Consider the following 7,667-nt stretch of genomic DNA (forward strand, 5'->3'; position numbering starts at 1 on the left):
CCCACTGGAAAATCTTGTTAATGAGTTTTATCTCTTATTTATTTCCTTAGAATGTAAGTTATTGAATTAAGCTAACTGAATTATTGTATCATTTTATGTACATATACACACACACACACACATACATTCAACCTTGACAACATAAATAAAATGCATTTTTAGATATTACCATTTTTTTTTCCTGAAATCATGTAAATGTAGTCACGTTTGACTGGTAGCCTAGGGAACAACGGATAAGCTGTCCCTGCCTTGTACTTCTTTGTAGTTACACAGTCTCTCTGCTTCTGTTTTGCCACTTGCACTGTAACCTCAGGCATTCATTCCCTCACCGTTCTATCAAATATTAGTTAAGAAGTTTAAGCTGAGTACTGTGGGAGGAACCCTGTAACAACGGGGATATTTTTATGTTCATCAAAAAAGTAAAAGTGAATATTGGCAATACAATTAAAGGAATAAACATCTATCTTTGTAAAGCCACAGAAATAGACTGATAAACTAAACAGAAAACTGTGACAAAATAGGAAAGTAGGTCCAAATTATTATGTCAAAAGAAAAGAAAATCTTGGTCTGCCCAATAATTATTGTTTTTAATAAAGGTAAAACATAAGATGGTAAACACTTAGCAAAATTATCTGACTTGTCTGAACCCCCAAAATATGTTTGAACACACACACCACACACACACACACACACACACACACACACACACACACACACACACACACACACACTCCACATTTTTAGGTCCTGCTCTCAGAAATGTAGCATAATCCATTAAAAAACAGTCGGGCTCAGGACTAAAATTCAAACTTCTGTCTGAGAATCACTAAGCTGTGCTACAAATTTGCTATTGCTGGTTGTTTCAGGGTTTATAAGTTGGCATTTATTACATAAAACATCTCTTTAATAATGAGGTTTTCTATTTTAATGAGGTTTATGGCAACAACTTTGCCTTTGACATTTTGGAAATTCTGGCCTTGCTATAGAACTTGACCTAAAAGGGTGACATGACCACATGAGGGTAATAAGCCATAGGTAGCAATTTTCATACTTGACTTCAGTCATTCTCATGTAAATTGATGTCCATGAGGGATTGGCTTGGCTGAAATCCAGTCATTTTGCTCAATGAAACCTCTCTCCCCCAGTTTGTCTTTTTCTGCATCATTTGTGATCCTTGTAATATACCCTTTAGATTCAACTAATAGATGTGCCAAAAAAGTGGAGTCAACACAAACTATGTGCAGGGGCGTCCCGACTGTAGAAGAGAATTGAATAAATATGACAAACCCTTACATTTATCTTTGCATAGGCAGTCACATCCACAAGGGCTGCTGGTTCAATTTCCCATCAAGAATAGTGAACAAGGGACTCCCCAAATTTCAGATATTCGATCTATGAATAGTGATAAAGTCAGTCACAGTTGTTGTGATAAAGAAAGCTTTTATAGGTTTTACAATCAAGAATGGGCTGGGAATGGTGGCTTACACCTGTAATCCCCACAGTTTGGGAGGCTGAGGTGGGAGGATCATTTCAGCTCAGGAGTTCGAGACCAACCTGGGCAAGATGACAATACCTTGTCTCTACAAAACATACAAAAATTATCTGGGTGTGGTGGTGTGTGCCTGTAGTTCCATCTACTTGGGAAGCTGAGTCTGGAGGATTGTTTGAGCCTGGGTGGTCAATGCTACACTAAGCCAGGATTGTGCCACTGCACTCCAACTTGGGAGACAGAGCAAGACCCTGTCTCAAAAAAAAAAAAAAAAAATCAAGAATGAAAATATTATTAAGCAACAAACAAATATATAACAAACAATATCTGAACGCCTTTAAAAAATTTAACTTGCACATATTTGTCAATATGTCATTATATAAAAGCTTTTGACAAATTTATTTCTTCTGCAGATTTTCTTTTTTCATCTAGACATTTTAAAGTCATAGGAACTTATCCTGTAAGAGTCTTAAAACCAATTCTTTCTTCTTTTTGCTCTTGGCATGTGGTCAGAAAAATGTCAGTCAGGATATGATGTGAATAAAAAGACTAACTTTAGACATAATAGAAATTATCATAAGTACAAAGTTGTTTGATGAAAAAGAACAAAATTATTATCAACTTTCTCTAAAGATAGTGTATAAATAGTAAAATGTGAAATGCAGAATCCTAAGAGACAACTACCAAGTGTCAAAGCAATTATTAATTAAAAGTGTACATTATATATTTCTGTAAAATATATTTAGAGAACATCATCTACCATTTAGCATACTTTATTGATTGATAGCTAATGGTGAAACAAACTATCATTTCTCTTTCATGCTCAATCTGAAATTTCAAATTTAAAACAAGGTTATATTTTATCTTATTTATTTGTTTTCCAAATCGTTCACATTCGTGAGGAAGTAATCCCATGGAAAGGCAAAGAGAATCCACTGTCATTTGCTTTCAGGTTATATTTATTTCAGTTGGAAAAAAATGATGGATGCTCTGTTTTGTGAATGAGGAAGTTTGTTTTTCTCTGCAATTGATGAGAATCTTTTTCTTGGATTTATTTCTCAAGGGTTATATTTTTTCCAAAAGTTTTAAGGTTCTACATATTATACCCTGGACTAGCAATACTTTATTCTAAGACCCTTCAAGGGAAAATGTCATTATTCTATAATCTTAGCTGTAGGGACCATGATTTAAATTTAACAAACAAAAATATTTATAAGATTAGGAAAAACATAGCAGTGATCACCTTACCAAAAATAATGCTTAATCTCAGAGACCATGACCTAAAAATAAATGCAAAGGAATCCTTGTTTTCAGCTTTCAGAAAAATATACAGGGCATTTGTTTAGTGATTAGAAATGGTGATACCTCACACACTTCCTGATTTAAAATTATGTTAGAAAGGTATAGTAATACATCAAACAGTATGGTACTGGCATAAAAACAGACACATGGACCAGTGAAACAATAGCCCAGAAAGAAATTCAAATATATGCAGTCAAATAATTTTTGAGACAAGTGTCAAGAGGACACAACAGGGAAAGGATAATCTCCTCAATAAATGGTGCTGGAAAAACTGGATTTTCACAAGCAAAATGATGAAATTAGATGCTTATCTTACACCATACACAAAAATCAACTCAAAATGGATAAAAGATCCTTTTGTGGTTCATAAGAATAGGGATTGGGATTTCACACTCCTGTGTGAGATGTGCCTCCCTTAAACCTTAAGACGTTGGCACATTACCTATTTGATGTGGGGGAAAAAAAAAGAATAAGAAACCTAAATGTTGAGACAGAAACTCTAAAACTCTTAGAAGAAAACATACGAGAAAAGCTCCTGGACGTTGGCTTTGGCAATGATTTTTTATATATCACAACTAAAGCCTAGGCCACAAAAAAAACAATAATAAATAAGTAGAATTACATTAAACTAAAACTTCTGCACAAGAAAGGAAAAAAATTGTCACCATGAAATGACAGGCTTTAAACTGAGAAAAAATACTTAAAAATCATATATGTGATAAGGAGTTAATATCCAAAGGGGTTAAAGAACTCACGTAACTCAAGAGCAGAAAAATAAATAACTTGGTGGAAAAATGGGCCAAGGACCTACGTAGATATTTCTCTAAAGAAGACATAAATGTCACAAACAGGTATATGTTGGTGCTCAACATATGAAAAAGTGCTCAACATTGTTAATCTTTAGAAAATTGCAAATTAAAACCACTATGAGATACCATTTCACACCCATTAGGATAGCTATTATCAAAAAATCAAAATATAACAAATGTTGGTGAATGTATGGAGAAAATGGAACTCTAAAAGATAACAAACCTTGATGAGGATCTAGAGAAAAGGGAACTCTTTTACACTGTTGGAGGAAAAGTAGATCCAGCCATTAAGAAAAATGGTATGGAGGTCTCTAAAGAAATTAAAAACAGAACTACAGTATGATCCAGCAATCCCCCTTCTGGGCATATACCCAAAGAAAATAAAATCAATACCTAACAAAGATATTTTCATGTCTGTGCTCATTGCAGCATTATTCACAATAGCCAAAATGCAAACCATCTAAATGTCTGCTGACAGATGACTAGACAAATACATTGATACACACACACACACACACACACACACACACACACACACACAGAGGAATATTAGTCATCCCTAAAAAAGAATGAGATAGAAGATGGCTGATTAGAAGCTACTTTGGTTCATGACACTTATGGAGAGGAATGAAAATGGGCAAGTGAATTCAGCACCTTCAGTTGAAATATCCAGGTTCTTGTATTGGGATTGACTAGGCAAACAGCCCAGCCCGAAGAGAAAGAAGAAAAGCAGGAAGGGATAATGGCCCAGCTGGAAGCAGCACAGAGCCAAAGAACTCCCACTCCCAGTTAAAGGAAGTGGTGAGTTATTGTGCGACTCGTCCCAAGAAACTGTGCTTCTCCCATGCGTCTCTGCAACCCATGGATCAGGAGATCACCTCATGAGCCCACATCACCAGGGCCCTGGGTCCAATACACAGAGCTGTGTGGAGTCTCAGCAGAACAGCCATGCAGGCCCACATAGAGACCCAGGAGTTTTACATACTCCTATCCTGGGATCCCCAGCAAGGCAGGAAATCTATCTGTACATATTCCTAGGAAGGGGCTGAATCCAGGAAGCCAAGCAACATCACTCTGTGGGCCCCACTTCTGCAGCACCTCACAAGTTAAGACCCACAGGCTTGGAATTCCAGCCAGCCAATGACAAAAGGCTGGAGTCTGCCTGAAACAGGACTGAGTTCCTCAGGGGAGGGGTGGCTGCCATCTCTGTGTTTCAGTAGATTCAGTTATTTCACCCTGCCAACTTTGAAGAACACAGGTGGTCTGGACAAGGAAGAGTCTCCCACAATGCACAGCTTCCTTCCCAGATAATGGCCAGACTGCTTCTTCAAGCAGAGCCCCAATCCATTCCTCCACACTGGGCAGGAACTCCCTGTGGGGGCTTCAGCCACTCCAGCCAGGGTTCAATAGATAGTTCTCTAATCTCTGCCTAGGATGAACTCCTTGCAGGGAGGGGCAGCAACCATCTCTGCAGTTTGGTCAACTCAGCCATTCCAGCCTGCTGGCTTTGGCCAATCCAAAATGGTCAGGAAAAGGAAGTGTTCCCCTCAATGCAGCATACATGCTCTTCCAAAACACAGCCAGACTGCTTCTTTAAGTGGGTTCCTGATCTCGTTCCTCTTGATTGGTTGAGACTCCCCAACAAGGGTCTCTAGCTACCCCCTACAGATGTGTTCAAGCTGGCAACAGGTCTGTAACCCCCTGAGATGGAGATTCCAGAGGATGGAGTTGGCTGCCATTTTTGCTGGTTGCAGCCTTCATTGGTGATACCTCCAGGAATGGGAAAAACCAAGGCAACTAGGGTCTGTAGCAGATCCCCAGCAAACTGCAGCAACCCTATGAGAGTGGCCTAATTGTTAAAAGAAAAATAAACAGAAAACAACTCAGCAAAAAAGAATCCACAAAAACCCCATCCAAAAATCAGCAACCTCAAAGATCAGAGGTAGATAAGCCCCAAAGATGAAAAAAAATAAATGCAAAAACACTGAAATCTCAAAAAAACAGAGTGTCTCTTCTCCAAATGGTTGCAACACCTCTCCAGCAAGGACACAAACTGGACTGAGGCTGAGATGTCCGAATTGACAGAAGTAAGCTTCAGAAGGTGGTTAATAATGAAATTCCCAGAGCTAAAGGAGCATGTTATAACCCAATGCAAAGAAGCTAAGAAACATGATAAAGCAATACAGAAGCTGATAACCAGAATAACTGGCTTAGAGAGGAACATAACCAACCTGATGGAGCTAACAAACACAACACAAGAACTTCACAATGCAATTGCAAGTCTTAATAGCTGAATAAACCAAGTGGAGAAAACTATCTCAGAGCTTGGAGACTATCTTTCTGACATAAAACAGGCAGATGTGAATAGAGTACAGGGAATGAAAAGGAATGAACAAAACCTCTGAGAAATAGAAGATTATGTAAAGAGACTGAACCTATGACTGATTGGGGTACCCAAAAAAGATAGAATGAAACCAAGTTGGAAAACATATTTCAGGATATCATTTCGGAGAACTTCCCCAATCTACCAAGACAGGCCAAAATTCAAATTCAGAAACTGCAGAGAACCCCAGTAAGATGCTCCAGGAGAAGATCAACCCCAAAACACATAATCTTCAGATTCTCCAGGGTTAAAATGAAAAAAAAAAGTTAAGGGCAGACCAGAAAGGCCAGGTCACTTATAACGGAAAACCCATCAGTCTAACAGCAGACCTCTCAATGGAAGCCCTACAAGCAAGAAGAGATTGGAGGCCAATATTTAATATTCTTAGAGAAGAGAATTTGCAAGCCAGAATTTCATATCCAGCCAAACTAAACTTCATAAATGAAAGAGAAATAAGATACTTTTTAGACAAGCAAATGCTGAGGGAATTCATTACCACCAGGCCTGCCTTGCTAGAGCTCCTGAAGGAAGTACTAAATATGGAAAGGAAAACATGTTACCAGCCACTGCAAAAACAAACAGAAGTACACAGAACAGTGACACTATCAAGTAACCAAATAAACAAATCTGAAAAATGACCAGCTAACATCATGATGATAGGACCAAATTCACACATAATAATAACCTTAAATGTAAATGGGCTAAATGCCCCAATTAAAAGACACAGAATGGCAAGCTGGATAATGAGCCAAGACCCATTGGTATGCTGTCTTCAAGAAACCTATCTTAAATGCAGACACACACAGGCTCAAAATAAAGAGATGGAGGAAAATTTACCCAAACAAATGGAAAACCAAAAAGCAGGGGTTGCAAATAGTTTCTGACAAAATAGACTTTAAGGCAACAAAGATAAAAAAAAAAGACAGAAAGGGGCTTTACATATTGGTAAATGGCCCAGTTCAACAAGAAGAGCTCACCATCCTAAATATTGTGCACCCAATCCTGGAGCACCCAGTTTCATAAAGCAAGTTCTTAGAGACCTACAAAGAAACTTATACTCCCACACAATAGTATTGAGAGACTCTAAGACCCCATTGACAAATTAGATTATTGGGACAGAAAATTAACAAAGATATTCAGGACCTGAACTCAGTTCTGGATCAAATGGACCAGATAAGTGTCTACAGAACTCTCCACCCCAAAACAACAGAATATACATTCTTCTCATTGCCACACAGCATTTACTCTAAAATTGATCACGTAATCAGAAGTAAAACAGTTCTCAACAAATGCAAAAGAATTGAAATTATAACAATCTCTCAGACCACAGAGCAATCAAATTAGGTCTCAAGATTAAGAAATTCACTCAAAACCACACAACTACATGAAAAATGAACAACCTGCTCCTGAATGATTCTTGGGTAAATAAGGAAATTAAGGTAGAAATCAAGAGATTCTTTAAAACTAATGAGAACAAAGAGACAATGCACCAGAATCTCTGGGATGCAGCTTGTATTAGTTGATTCTCACACTGCTAATAAGTATATACCTGAGACTGGATAATTTGTAAAGGAAAGTGGTTTAACTGACTCATAGTTTAGCATGGCTGGAGAAGCCTCAGGAAACTTACAATCATGGTGGAAGGTGAAGGTGAAACAAACACGTCCTTCTTCACATGGCACCA

General features: G+C 37.9%; 1 non-coding gene across 1 annotated transcript; it reads left to right on the plus strand.

Moving 5' to 3' along the window:
- Window positions 1-3,142: 3,142 nt before the first annotated feature.
- LOC112205508 (small nucleolar RNA U13) lies at window positions 3,143-3,243 on the plus strand. Its single transcript, XR_002939458.1, has one exon. It is a non-coding gene; the product is annotated as a small nucleolar RNA U13 (small nucleolar RNA).
- Window positions 3,244-7,667: the final 4,424 nt, after the last annotated feature.

The sequence above is a fragment of the Pan troglodytes genome, chromosome 15 (genome assembly GCF_028858775.2).
Source record: "Pan troglodytes isolate AG18354 chromosome 15, NHGRI_mPanTro3-v2.0_pri, whole genome shotgun sequence".
NCBI classification, from domain to species: Eukaryota; Metazoa; Chordata; class Mammalia; order Primates; family Hominidae; genus Pan; species Pan troglodytes.